The 15,806-nt window shown below is 34.2% G+C and overlaps 1 long non-coding RNA gene across 1 annotated transcript in view; it reads left to right on the top strand.

The window, feature by feature from the left end:
- The first annotated feature begins 159 nt into the window (after positions 1 to 159).
- LOC108312113 overlaps positions 160 to 15,806 on the top strand; it is a 199,390-nt gene continuing 183,743 nt past the window's right edge. The window contains exons 1-2 of the long non-coding RNA XR_001828487.2: positions 160 to 300; positions 4,337 to 4,424. This is a non-coding gene — a long non-coding RNA (uncharacterized LOC108312113). The remainder of the gene's footprint in view (positions 301 to 4,336; positions 4,425 to 15,806) is intronic.

The following is a 15,806-nucleotide window of genomic DNA, read 5'->3' as shown; positions in this document are numbered from 1 at the left end:
TTGCTTGGAGGCACTCGGAGAAGCTATCGCTCTGTCCAAAGCAAGGACTTCATCTACCATGAGGGTGCGGGGTAAAGAGCCTCCATTCAACTGTGGCCGGTGACAACTGAGCCGCCTTCCCACGCACTGCGGCCCGGACCAGTCAGGCTGAGAGGTATTAGCGCCGTGGCAAGGAAAAGCGTTTATAATCAAACCTGTTGTCACGCGAGCCTACTTGAGAAAAACACGCTGTCTTTTTAGCCCCGCCCCGCGCTCTGCATTCCGGGAAGCGTAGTTCCGGCCTTCCTTTTTCCGCTGGAGGTAATGAAAGGAAGAATGAGAACCATTCGTTATCTCTTTCTGTGGTTGCGCCCCTAATCAGGTCCAGGATTCGAGTTTGTGTTCTTTCGTTTCAATTCTTTTTAAAGCGCATTCCTTTGCCTAAGATCTAGCTTCTCAATGGCGTTTCTATAGCCTCCCCACGCCCCAGCCATCCTCCGTAGAAGAGTCCCTGTCGCAGTGCGGGGCCCAAGGGAGGTGGGCTCTGACGCTTCTGCTCGCAGTGCTGGGAACAGCCTTGAAACTCCAGTGACCCTCAGTCCTCTGCCTTTGTTTTGGGATAAATGAATTCAAGCATTCTTCAGTCAATTCGATTTATTCAAGAGAGCAGGAACACATTTTCTCTATGCTAACACTGAAGTGGGCAATTAAAAACAAAGAAAAAAAAAAGAAATTAAAAAGAAAACCCTTACCTCTATCTTCAGGTGAGGTTTAAGTGGCCAGAATTCACCTTATGGACAAGTCCTGTAACGTGACAGCCATTTTAGGACACTTGTGACATGTTCAGGTTCTAGTCTGCAGTAGGATTTTTCTCATATCTTGGTCACTGGTCGCATTTAATGGCTCCTCTGAGAGTGGTTTTGCCATTTTTGCTGTTAGAGCTCACGACAAGTAGATCCTGGAAAACTGAATCCATTTCCTCAGCTTAGATAGTAAATCAAACCATCCCTGTTGACAATGCATTAGCCTGCTGTGGGAATACATCGCTGTTTATTTCTATCTGACTTAATGTTAATTTTGATTATGGAAGCTGAATTCTGGCTGATAGGGATCCATTGTAATATTCTCTCTACTTTTGTGCATTTTTAAGTATTTCATAATGTAAAGTATAAAAAGTGAGTATCTGTAATGAGTGCTGTTCAGTAAGATTCTTATGAAGAGTGAAGAATTCAAGCACTTAGTTCTTAAGTATTAATTGTAATGGGCAATAGGCCGGAAGTGTTCCAGGCAGAGGAACTGAATTACCAAGAGCATAGAAGCAAGAGATCATCTATCCCATAGATTAGAAAGTGCTGGATCATAAAGCATGAAGTAGAATTCTGAGAGACAGAACTAGAGTCTTAAACCAGATCAAGATTAGTCGATTGTGGCAGGAACTGGTCATTGGCATTCTCCATGCCAGCCACTGCTTTCTCCTTGCTTTTAAGATCCTGATTTGTTCAAGAAGCAGATAAAAATAATGTGATTTCAGAGTAGAAGGCCTTTAGAATTAAGGTTGAACTTAATAGGTTGTATTCATTTTCTATTTCTGCCTTAACAAATTACCACAAATTTAATGCCTGAAACCAACACAAGTCTATTATTTTTACAGTTCTGTATATCAGAAATCTGGTATGGTTCTCACTGAAGTAAAATCAAGTTGTTAGCAGAGCTGCATTCCTTTCTGGAGGTTCTAGGGGAGAATCCATTTCCTGCTAATTCGAGTTATTGGCGGAATTCATTTTCTTGCAGTTGTAGGGCTCAGGTCTTCATTTTCTTGCTGGCTGTAACCTGAGAGCTGTTTCCAGTTTCTGAGACCATACACATTTCTTAGCTCAGAGACCCTCTTTCTCCATCTTCAAAGCCAGGAAGATGTCCTTCACAGAGGACATCTTTCTGCATTGCTCTTCCAAATCTTAGATGTCATGTGATTATACTGGACCTATCTAGACAATTCAACATAATCTCCATTTCAAACCCTGTAAACTTCTCATATCTGCAAAGTCCCTTTTGCCATATAAGGTAACTATTCACAAGTTCCAAGAATTTGAAGAGGCCTTTATTTTGCCTACTAAAATGGTTCTGCAACCCCTCAAATTCACATCTGACCACATAACAAAATGCAACATCCATCCACCAAAGTCCCATCCCATTATAACATGAACTCAAAGTCCAAAAAGTTTGTCTATACTTCACCAGTTCAATAGTCTCAAATATAATTATCTAAATCAACTAAATTGGCTAGTAACTGATACCACTTATCCCTTCTTGTTTGTTTACAATCAGAGAGATAAGAATGCTGGTGATACTATTCCGGCAATCTTATAAAGAACAGAAAAGTCAAGGCATTGGGATCGGAAAGTAATCATTGTTATCATTCTCCAATGGTGACCAAGTTATTTGTTGTTATCACAGTTATTGTTTGGTTTTATATATTAGAATCCATTAGAATTCTTCTTCTTGATACTTAGATTGTTTTAATTTTGGCTGATGGCAGCCTATTCAAAATTCGCTCATAAGTGCTTCTGACACAACTCTAATAAGCTTTACTTACTGCCTTGCTACCTGCTCTGAAAAGATGTCTGGGATCCCCTTATTCATTTTTTTAATTTTGTTTCATACTTATAATCAACTGTGTGTCTAAGGAACCCTACTTTCTTTTATTAAGAAAGTGGGGTATCTGGAGACCATGATTTGTATGCTAGGGGGTTATGATTTTAAGAGTGTCAGTTCTCTATGTATTTGAATTCAGTGAAATATCAAACTTAATACCAGCAGGATATTTTATGACTTGACAAAGTGATAATCAAATTTATTTGGAATATTTAAGATAAGAATTTAACGAGCATATAGTCCTTTCGCATGTTTAAGTGAGAAAATTACAAACTTAATACTACAGAGGAAATAGAAAATGGACCAGATAGGCTTAGCAGCACATGCGTGTAGTCCCAGCTACTTGGGAGGCTGAGGTGGGAGGATCACCTGAGCCCCAGATTTTGAATCCAGCCTGGGCAACACAGTGAGACCCTATTTCAAAAAAAGAAAAGAAAAGAAATAAAGAAAAATAAAATGAACAAAAGAAGAAAGTGACAATCTCTTCAAAATAAAGGGAACTTATATTATTCAACAAATGTAACAGGGCAATTGGCTATTTATAACTTTGAATGTAAAAGGGGATGTTATACCTTGACATCAAAGTAAATTATAAGTGGATAAAATGTTTAATTAAAAAATACAAGTAATTTTATTCATTAACTCAAGGGTAGGAGAAGTCTTTGAAATTAAGACTTAACACCTAGAAACAAAGCAAAACTAAACAGAAAGGATACATTTGCTTATGTAGAATTCAAAATTATCTAGAAGACAGAATTACTTATTTGAATTTATATGAAGTCAAAAGACAAATGACAAACTGAAGAAATACTAAACATACATGATGTACAAAAGATTTAATTCCTTACTTTGTGAAGAGTTCCTTCAGAATATAACGATGTACAACTCAATTGAAAAATAAGACAGGACATAGACAATAGAAAATAAAATAAAAATAACCAACAAACATGAAAATAAATTCTATCTTAATCACATTTAAATAAACATAAATCAGAATAACAACATGTCATTTCTACCTATCTGTAATCAGTTGAATTGTGGCCCCCCCTCCAAAAGAGGTATGCTGGAGCTCTAAACTCCTGTACCTCAGAATGTGACCGTATTTGGAAATAAAGTTGTTGGATATATAATCTGATAATGTGACATCACATGGGAATAGAGTAGTCTCTTAATACAATATTACTGGTATCCTTATAAGAAAAGGGCCATATAAAGACACAGAAACACAAGGAAAATGCTATGTGATGACCAAGGCAGTGATTGGAGTTATGTGGCTACAAGTCAACGAACGTCAAAGATTGACAGCAAACCAGCAGAACCTACAAAGAGACAATGAAGGATTATCCTGCATATTTTAGAGGGAACATACCCAACTCATATTTTGATATGAGTTCTTCTAATCTCTAAAACTTCTAATCTCTAAAACTGCGAGACTTCTAATCTCTAAAACTGTGAGACAATAACATTTTGTTGTTTTCAAGCCATGCAGTTTGTGATATTTGTTATGGCAGCCCTAGGAAACTTTATACTGTCTTACCAGAAAAATATTTAAATAATGATAAGCAGTGCTAGTAAATGTGTCTGTTGCTCATGATAGGCCTGTTTGTGGAGTACATTTTGAGAGTGATATTGATTAAATTGCAGGGCACATAGACTTGCATTTACAGCCATGATTATAATGAATGGAATTACCTTTTTTCCACAGGGAGATGGAAAAATTAAATGAAATAATAGTTTCAGACTTTGAAACTATGCAGAGGAACACTGATCTCTGAGAGAAGGAGTTAAACCAGGTAAAGTCTATAGTCATCCTGCATTTCTATTGAGAGACCACATGCAAGAACACAGTGTAGAGTCCCAAATAGAGCATATGGCCTTGTCTTATAGAGAAGATACATATCAGAGTTGAAGAGTTTGGGAAGGAGGCTGAAGTTGCAGCAAAGGGCACTGAAAAGGTAAGCCTATGCAGAACACCAGAAATCCCGAAGATATTGGGATACCTTTACTTCACACCATACACAAAAATTAACTTGAAATTGTCATAAATCTAAATGTAAGACCTCAAAGCTCAAACTACAAATTTGTGGGAAACAGGATGGGAGAAGATATTTGTGATCCTCCTGTAGGCAAAGATTCCCTACATATGAAATAGAAAGCATGAATCATGAAAAAGTTGATAAACAGAATGTCAATAACATTAAAATTTTCTATTCTTACATGTCATCAAGAATTGAAAAGTCAAATCACAAACTGAGAAAATATACCTATAGTACATATATTTAACAGAAGACTTGTATCTAGAGTTTATGAGCAACTCTTAAAACTAAATAATAATATAACAGAAAATACCTAGTTAAAATTTGGTCATAAGATTGTAATAGATATTTCATAAAAGAAAATATAGTAATAGCCAATAAACGTGGTAAGATAACACTGGGGACAAACAAAATCACTACACATCCACTACAATGGCTAAAATTTAAAAGTTGATTCACTAAGTGTTGGCATAGATATGGAAAAACTGGAATTCTCATACATCACCAGCAATAATATAAAATGGTACATTAACTTTGGAAACAGAGTGTGACAGTTTCTTATGTTGTTAAACATATCCTTACCATATGACTTAGCAATTCCACTTGGTATTTAACCAAGTAAAGTAAAACCATATAAAAAATTATACAAGGATGTATGTAGCAGATTTTCTTGCAATAGCCCCAAACTAGAAACAACCATAGATCCATTAACAATTGAGTCAATAAATAGTTTTACTGTACAGTTGTGCATAGGAAGTATTAAAATGTGTCACATGGTAACTTACACATGAGTGATTTGGGCATCTGTGTTCATAATAGCCTCCAAACAGGAGCAATCAAAATTCAGCAGGTAAATGGAGATGCAAATTATAGTATATCCATATAACTGAATTCTACTGCAATAGAAAGAAATTGTTGATAAATGCAATAACATAATGATGAGCTAAGAAAAAGAACCCAGGCACAGAGGAACTTCTAATCTATGATTAAATGTATAGGAAATTCTAGAAAAGAAATATCTAATACACAGTGAAAGAAAACAGGGAAGCGATACCTGGGGTGCAAGGAGGTGATTGACTGGGAAGGGACACAAAGGAAGTTTTTACAATGATGCAAACATTCTACATCTTAACTGTGATAGTGGTTACACGGATATAGATCTATCTCTCTCTATATAGACATCTCCTTGTATAAATACTTATGTATATAAATATATCTCTGTCAAACTCATTAGATTGTACAGCTGAAATGGACAAATTTTATTTTCTATAAATTATACTTTAAGAAAGTTATTTTGAAAAATAAAATTTCCTATACCTGTGAACTATGAAGAAGGACACCAGAAATTCTAAGTATTCTAGTGCTAGGAATTTATAGATATTCTTATGAAAGTACACATTTTAATTGCTCATGGTAGGACCCTTTCCCAAAAAATAACTGGAAGTGACCTAATCAACGATTTAAAATGGCTCTGTCAAACAGTGGAGTCATAACCAAAAAATGAAATTCATTGTATTGTTGTATTTCTAAAATGTGTTTCTAAACCATGTTGTTAAGTAAAATTGATCTAGGTTTCTAGCACCTATTAATTAATTACACATTAATGCTACTTTGATTGGATAGCCTAAACAATATGTGCTAATAGCATAAGCATTTTATGTCCACTTTAATTTAATTTTAAGTTATTATTGGCTTTACTATATTTTCTTATTTCTATTGTATTTTTGTATTTGAACCATTGGTTATTTAGAAGTTGTGCTTCCTAATTTCCAAACATTTGGTGATTTTCTAATTACCTTTTTGGTATGATTTCTAGTATAATTATACTGTGGCTGGACAAAATAGTCTGTATGATTTTAAACCTTTGAAATATATTCCTACTTGCTTTATTGTCTAGAATATATTCTGTTTTGATGAATATTCCATATCTATGTGTAAAATGTGTGTTCTACCATTTCTGGGTGTAGTATTTTGGAACTATCATTTAGATGTAGTTTAAAGCTTCTGTATTTTAACTTTATCTGTCATTGAGAGTTGTCTATTAAAACATCCATCTATGATTATGGATTTTCCTAATTGATATGTGTGTGTATGTGTGTTCTCTGTTTTTCGACAAATACATATTTAAGATTAGAATTATTTTATTGTCATGAAATATTCCTTTTTATGTTTAATAATACATTTTGTTTTAGAGACTACTTTGTCCCAGGGTCAGAACTACAGAGCAAAATTTAAGGAGATGCTTACTCTCTGATTCTGAGTCTGCAGTTGTAGGAAGCTGAGAATAAGCTCCCCCTTAAATTTTGCGTCCTACATGCCTCATCCTATGAGGCATTCACTCTCATGGTATTTGCGCTTGACTTCCTTGCCCTTGCTCCAGCCCTGCTTTGTCTCATTTTAAGACAGTAACTCCAGCTTTCTTTTGTTTGTATATGCTTAGTATATTTTCCCTATCCTTTATCTCTTGACCCATTCATGTCCTTATATTTAACATTTTTATTGTATGGAAGCTAAATGATGTGTACACATAGACATAGAATGTGGAATAATACATTGGAAACTGGAAAGGGCGAGAGGGTAGGGGGTGTGAGGGATGAGAAATCACTTAATGAGTACAATGTACATTATTGAATGATGGTTACACTAAAAGCCTAGACTTTACCACTATGCAATATATCCATGTAACAAAATTACACTTGTACCCCTTATATTTATACAGATTCATTTTTTTAATAGTGTCTCTTGTAAATAGTATATAGTTGGGCTTATGTTTTAATACAGTTGGATAATATGTCTTTTATTTGAGGTCTTTAGTCAATTTACATTAACTATAGCTATGGTTATAATGAATGCATGGATTTAAGTCTACCATCTTGCTTTATTTAAAAAGTCTCATTTTTTTTTTTTACTTCTTTCCTGCTTTCCGATGGATCACTCAGTAATTTTTATTCCGTCTTATGTCTTTTTTCAGTTAATATTTTTATTTTTTTCTTTTATATAGTGATTATCTTAGTGATTTTAACATATATCTATGACTTATTACATTTAGTCCTTTTATCATGTCTTGAAGAATGCAAAACTCTCATAGCACTTTTACTTGATTTACCACTCCCTTCCTTGGATATTTATTGTCATATATTGTACATGTACTGTTATATACTCTAGAAGTAATAGTTATTACTATTGTTTTAAAGACATCAATATTTTTAAAATTTCCTTGCATATTTAACTATTTTAGTGCTCTTTCTTTCATGTTTTCATTTTTGACCATTTACCATATGGTTTGAAAAATTCCATTAATATATTTTGTAGTGTTGGTTTGTCAGATGCAAAATTTTTTGAGGAGGGTCGAAAAATATTTTTATATCTTCTTTATTTTTGAAAAATATTTTCAGGATTTAGGTTGGCAGTTTTAATTTCTTCCCTCTTTTTCTTTTATCACTTTAAAGATGCCATTCCATTGCCTTTGTCTTATGAAATTATCCATAAATCTCATTCTTGCTTTTTGAAGAAGATGTGTCTTTTTTCTATGCCTGGTTTAAAAATCTGTCTCCTCTCTCTCTCTCTCTCTCTTTTTTTTTTGAGACCTTTAAATATGTTTTGTCAAATATGGTTAATTTGTATCTGTCTTTCTTGAGGTTGACTGGACTTCTTGGACCTCTGGCTGTTACCTTCATTAGATTTGGAAAAATCCTTATCCATAGCACTTCAAATATTGTCTTTGTCCCTTTTTTCTTTTTCTGAGATTTTATTTCCACATGTATCTGCCCACGTATATTAATTTTTGCCATATATTCATTAATACTTAGTTATTTTCTTTCCACTTCTTTCTGTTTTCAAGTTGATTTTTTCTGTCTCTGTGTCCACTAATAATTTCTTTTTTGTGTCCAGTCAGCTACTTAACACATTATAGAATTTTTAAATCATATATTTTATATTTTTCAGTTATAGAATGTTTCATTTGATTTTTATATTTATTCTAATTATATGTTGAAATTCTGTCTTTCATTCTGCTCTTTGTTTATTTGCTTTTATTTAAATTTATTTGTTAATTATTTTAAAGTTTTTATCTGCTTATTCTAGTGATATCCATGGCTGGGGAGAGGGGAAGTATCCTTATATCATCTGATTGTTTTTTCATTTTCTTTTGTCATATTTTCCAGTTTCTTCATATATCTCATATCTATACATTTTAGAACCGTAGAGAGAGAGGTTGATGTTATTTTCCTCCCAGACAAGATTTGCCCTTTTCACTTATGCAGATACACTGAGAATGAATCAACTCAGTACAAGTGGGAATTTAGCCACATAGGTGTTGAATTCCACCGCAAGTTGAAAGTTAGTCCTTCTCTAAAGTACATACGTGTCCTGTTTTGTTGAAGACCTCTCCCTTGAGAGGGACTTTATCTCTTAAGAATGTGAGAAACAGGAGTTTCTGCTCTGCTCTGCACCACGTTAGCACTCACGTTTGGGGCTCCTTTAGATTACACTGCCGTTGACCACCCAAAGCTCTCAGGGTTTTTGTTTCTTCTAGAGGAGTTCTTTCCTTAAGTCAAGCTTAATCTTTACTGTGTACACAGATTTGGCACATGCTGCCATGAAGAAAACCATTGGTCTCATCTTTCCTAAGAGATATTCCATCTCTGGAAACAGTTCATTTAGTCCTCTTTGCATCCTCCCTACTTTGATGTCTTACAAACTTGACTTTGGGATGTAAGCAGTTTTTTCCTATTTGTTGAAGTGTGGGTCGCACCCTACCTAACTTGTACCCTGCCTTCTTTATTATACTCAGAGGTTAAAATAGACAAATACTTTCATGAGTTTGTTACCTTTTATTGGTCCTGGCTGATATAAATACTGATGAAAAGGATTTTAAGATCATATTTATACTTTTGGAAAATGAGAGCCATAATTAATAATATCTGCCATGAGATTGGATACAAGATTATGGGAATCATACTATTCCTGCATCTGTCAAATTACAGTATTTGTTTCTATGTACAAAAATCTTTGGTAGGTGGTGGATGTGCTCAAGACACAGGGAAGAAAAAGAATTAAACAGGGAAGTACAATATAGATTCTGAATTGGGGCATCATGGAAGAAGGGGCTTTGTCATCTTGTTCTTTGTTATATATTCACTTCTACAACAGTGCTAAGTAAATTGTGGATGCTTAAATATATTAACTGAATGCATGAATGAAAAGAGTGCATAAAGGGTATATATGACAGGATGTAGATAAAATTCTTCAGTAAGTCTTGGGGATCTAGCTTCTTAAGGTAGATCTAAGACCATATCTAGGTCCTTTTAATATTGCCACAGCATCCCACAGAGATATATATTTCTGAATATGTATCATGGAAATTATATGTTGTTGAATGAGTGATTGAGTAAATGTATATTAGGGCAGCTAATTATAAATATTTCTACTATTGCTAAAATGACTGGATTTATCCATTCATTCCAAGAGCTTATGCTGATTGCTTATATTGTATCAAATACTGTAACTGAGGGCAATTTTTACTCAAACTAATAACAACATGTAAATTTATACAAACAATAAGATTATATCTTTAAAAGTTTTTCAGTAAAAGCTGCATAAACAGCATATTCAATCTAATTAAATAATTTTACAACCTTTCTTCTTGTTTAATTGCTATTTGTGTCTTCTGACGTGCTGCTAGTCATTCAAAGGTCACACTGCCTTGAAGGTGAAGATCAAGACAAATGATTAGACTCGTAAAAGACAAATCATTTCTTTCTGGACATGTGATTATTAATAATTAGTATTTAAACATGTATTATTTAAGTTCCCTTTAAGTTATAGAAGTCTATGATTTCCTAAACAGTTTATGTAAATGACTAAAACATAAAATAATAGTTGCCATTTTTAAAATTCCATAATAACTGATTTATATGTATTATAAACTTTTTTTCTAAAAGCAGAGTTTGGAGGTGGATTCATAAGTTTCTACCAACAGAAAGTTAAGATTTAGAGAGTTAGCTAGGGAAGAATTTAAAACTATATTGTCTTGTTAAAAAAAAAAATCTATGTTCTTGTCTTAGTTAGCTTGGGCCTCCATAATAAAATACAATGGACTGTCGGTTTCAAAAACAGAAACTTAATTTCTCACAATTTTAGTGGCTGGTAGGTTAAAGATCAAGGTGCTGGCCAAATGAGTTTTTTGTGAGGATTCTCTTCCTGGCTTACAAACTGCTGCTTTCGTTGTCATTTATTACTTGTTGTTCAGGGGGAGAGGGAGAGAGAGTAAAGAGAGAGAGAGTGTGTGTGTGTGTGTGTGTGTGTGTGTGTGTGTGTGTGTGGAGAGAGAGAGATCTTACACTTTTTATAAGGTCACAGTCTTGTGGCATTAGTACCTCATTCTTATGATCTCATCTAACCTTAATTACCTCCTAGAGCCTTTATCTCCAGATACAGTCACATTTCACGTTGAGGGTTAGGAAGGGCTTCACCATATAAATTATGGGGGACACAAGTCAGTCCATAGCAATCCTTAAGCACTATAATATACTCTTTTGTATTTAATTGGTTATAATTTTTGAGAAAATATAAAATTATTTAATACGTTGAGTTACTTTTCAGTTGCCTTCTGGGTGTGATTTACATTGTGACTTATAATACTAACTCCCTGAATAACTCTCTGACATACAATATCTGCTGAATTAAGGAGTGAATCTCATCCCTAAAAAGAACAAGTTTATGATAATGCAGATGTGTATTCTTGTATGATCTTCATTTTTTTGTCTCCAAAGTATAAATTATGCACTATTTCCAATGAAAATGATACCCTGTAAGTTTTCTTTCTAGCAACTCTAGAATTCAGAGAATAGCCTAAACTCAGCTTTGATTTCCTAGACTTAATTATGTCTTAGATATGGTACTTTAGTAGTCTAATTCTCTTTGCATCTTCATTGTTCCTCAGTCCACCAAAACAATATTTAGCCTCAGCAAAATCATTATATTTTGGATATGGCTTTAGAATATATAAATAATACTATTCCAATGGCTAAAAATTATTTTGCAAAGCTGGACTAGTAAGGAATGACAGTGGGTTATAGAAGATGGAAACGTATCAGCTTTCAGGTGGTTTTCTCTTTTTAACAAAGAAAGCCTTAATAAAAATAGTATTTTCAAAGAACTTACTTAGTTTTTCTTAACACAAAGGTATGGTCTTAAATTTTTGCCTGATATGATGAAATTCAATAAAGTCACAAAGTAAGAGTTTTCTAGACTCAACTCTATACAGGTGGAAGACAAAGGAAAGAAGGGAAATTATGTCAAGCTGTTCACAATCTTTTTGTCCTAATCAAACATTTGATCCAATTCAAATAAGCATATTTTTTTTACAATAACATCTGACATTTTGGTAATAGGTGTTGATGTTCTTGGCTAAATTTAGAGCAAATTAGCTGTACTTTGTACATCAGTATTTTTTTGTTGTTGTTCAAATTCGGTGGAAACCCATTAACTTGAAACAGAATAGAATCTGTTGCCTAACAGAGCAGAAATAATTCTGGGTGAGCTATTAGAAAAGAGCTCCAGGGCCCTATGACATTGATTACATGATTCTTACACGTAAACATTGATAACATGACACCAATAACTTCTCTTTAGCAGATATGGCCCTGGAGATTCCTTTCTTTCTTTGAAAATGTTGTGATTTCATTCCTTCCTCCCTCCTTCCTCTGTCTTCCTTTTCCTGCCTTCCTTTCTTCCAAAAATAGTTGTTGTACAACTACAATTCCCTAGGCACTGTGAGTACAGTAAGGAAACAGAACAGGATTCCTGAACTCAGTAAGCTTATAGTCCAGTCAGAAGAGCCCAGACCTTTAACAACTAGTTGCTGAAATAATGATATAATTTTAAGCATGATAACTGCTTCAAAGAAAATATTTACATTGGTGGGAAGGGGGCTTTTGTGTATCATCTTATGTTTTAATGTAGACACCTTTATTCTCATGTATTAAAGGGAAGTACTTCCATCTTTTCTCCCTGTCTCTCTCTTTTTTTTTTTTTTTTGCTGTAGAGAGCGATTTAATTGGTAATGGGCCAACATTTTAATAAGGCTAATAATACTTATAATGCAGTCTGCAGCTAATGTTAACCTTTCAAATATATTTTTAGTAAAATTAGTTTTCTCTTTCCCTAAAAATATTATTTTGCAAGATTCTAGGGAATAGGCATAAGCTTATTTCAGTGCCATCTACTTTACGAATTTCAAATGTTAGCAATGAGTTGTTTTATTCATGAAGATGATGAGCTTAGAGGACTAGGTGAAATATACAGTGCCCTAGATTTCTCCTTTTTTTAATGTGATTTTTTCCCCTAAATTTTAGGCCAGCTAAAAACACTTTCTTTGTATAGATTATTGTAAAAAATTTAAACACTGCAGTATGTTAAGCTAGAAAATATCTCCCTTCAAACAATCCAACTTCCCCATGTGGTGTTTTCTTGACATTTTTTTCCTGCATAAACATATATAATATAGCTATACATTTTTATTCACAGAAATTTGTTAATATCATATATATTGTTGTATAATTTGCTCACTTCCCTTAGCAATATATCATGGATATCGTTCCTTATAGTTGTACATAATCCTGTTTCAGTCTAATACCTATTAATAATAATAATCTAATAATTTCCCATGATACTAATGTACTGTAATTTACTTAAACAATATCTCTTGTTGGTTACTAGGATTATTTCCAGCCTCTTAGTGTTATTCTTATGCAATAAAATCCTTCTATGTCTGTCTTTCCTTTTTCTGCAATTATTTCTGTGTATCACTTATTAGCACATGGAACAGAGAAACTGTTTTGCACTCAGGACACTATAAGAGCATATTCCAATCCTAAATTATTCTAATTACTCTATGGCTTGCTTCTGGGCCTGCTCACCCATTTTCAATCTCTGCTGTCCTTGAAGATTGCTTTTCTCGATTGCTGGTTCAGAAAATTGGTGTACCCTCTACTGTGGACACTACCTTCTTTTCCTGTTGAATTACTGATTTCTTAACTCAGTTTTGTTTTCATGCCCTTCTTATGTTTTATACATACAAAATTATAAATGTATAAATAAGAAAAAGAATAAAAATATATATAATATGTATTTAAGTTGTGAAGCAAAATAATAAAATGAATGCCAGTGAATCCCTCCTCCCATATTGAAAAGTCTGTCAACACAATTCTGAATACCATTGAGTCTACAAATGTGTTTCTTTCCTGTCTTTTTCTATTCCTGCCTCCCTCTCAGGGGTGAATTTTATGTTTACCATTTTCTTTTTCTTATTAAAAAAGGTTTATCACATATGATGCATACATAAACAATTCATTAGTTATTTTTAGTTTTGAGCTGTCTAAAACACCCCACAGTGGCTTCATACAGTTTTGCTCAGAAAAACAGAATGCCTATGAGTGATATAGACCAAGGGACCTACTACAGGGACTAGAATTTAGGCAGATATGGAACTAATTAGGCCGTGTATGTAGTCTTTGTTAGTTTTTGCCTTTCTCAGCTCAAAGCCAGCTGTCCCTGAATCTGGAGATAAAGCTGGAGTAAAGTGGGAGAGACTGAGGAGAAACCGGAGACACAGCTGTCTCTCATGATCTCCAATCTTGATTATGTAGGTGCCTTGACAGAGAAGATTGTTCTTTTCACCACAGAGCTGAGCCACACCTGGCCAGAATCAGAGAAGCTGAAGGACGAGATCTGGAGAGATTTTGGGGAAGCTGTGGGGCTGGCTGCTGTCCTCTGCCATGATCAATGACAGCGTGTGTGAGCTAAAACTGCACATGAATGTTACCGACCTTTTGAGTGAAACTTTTAAGTTTCACCTTCTAGGCAGGAGAATAGCTTGAGCCTAGGAGTTTGAGACCTGCCTGGGCAATATAGCAAGACCCCATTCTCCACAAAAAGGAAAAAAACAAAAAGATAAAAACAAAACAAACAAACAAAAAAGTTTCACCTTCTAAATCGTAGACAAATTTATTTTGTAGAAATGTTAATTCAAAATCACACTGAGAAAGCACTTCTGGGCCATGTAATTCCAAATTAGTTACATTGACAAAGTGGCAAGGTATCCACTCTTTATAGATTTCTGTGAGTTTTTCTTTCAATATTTACATTGCCAGTTGTTTTTTGTGGCCATATGTCTTTGATTTTCATTGGTCTATTATAGTCTATTATGTGAAAAATCTAAAATGTATTTATCCATTCTCTTGTTTATGGACATTTCAATTGCTTTTAGTGTTTTGCTATTATGAAGAATGCTACTGTGGATATTCTTCAATATTTCCCCTGATGTGATTGTGCAAGCATTTCTCCATGGCTTAGAAATAGGAGAACTGATGTCCAACTTTACAAAATAGTGCCAAATTGTTTTCCAGAGTTCTTTTTTACCAAATTTATACTTTCACTAATGGCATATAGACTTTTTATTGATACATAATAATTGTAAATGTTTATGGGGCACATATGATATTTTGAGACATGCAATGTGTAATGATCATGCCAGGGTTTCTTGGATATCCATCACCTCAACAGTTTATCGTTTCTTATGCTGGAAACATTTCATATCTTCCCCTTGAGCTATTTTGAAATATACAACGGATTACTATTAATTGTAGTCAATCAATTGTGCTATCAAACACTAGAATTTATTTCTTTTATCTAACTGTATGTTTGTACCCATTAACCAACCTCTTTTCATCCTCACTCCCTTCCCAACCTCTAATAACCATCGTTCTACTGTCTACCTCCATAAGATCAACTATTTTAGCTCCCACAGATGAGTATAAACAGTGACGTATCTTTCTTTGCCTGGTTTATTTCACTTAACATAATGACCTCCAGTTCACTGATGTTGCTGCAAATAGGATTTTATTTTTTTCCCATTTATTTATTTTATTGCATTTTAGGTTTTGGGGTACATGTGAAGAACATGCAAAATTGTTGCATAGGTACACACATGGCAGTGTGATTTGCTGCCTTCCTACTATCGCCTACATCTGGCATTTCTCCCCTTGCTATCTCTCCCCAGCTCCCCACCCCCCACCGTCCCTCCCCTATTTCCCCCCAACTGACCCCAGTGTGTAGTGCTCCCCTTCCTGTGTCCAT

Source organism: Cebus imitator, unplaced genomic scaffold (genome assembly GCF_001604975.1).
Source record: "Cebus imitator isolate Cc_AM_T3 unplaced genomic scaffold, Cebus_imitator-1.0 Scaffold7, whole genome shotgun sequence".
NCBI lineage: Eukaryota > Metazoa > Chordata > Mammalia > Primates > Cebidae > Cebus > Cebus imitator.
Note: the sequence above shows the minus strand (reverse complement) of the source record. Positions and strands in the feature narration are given on the sequence as shown.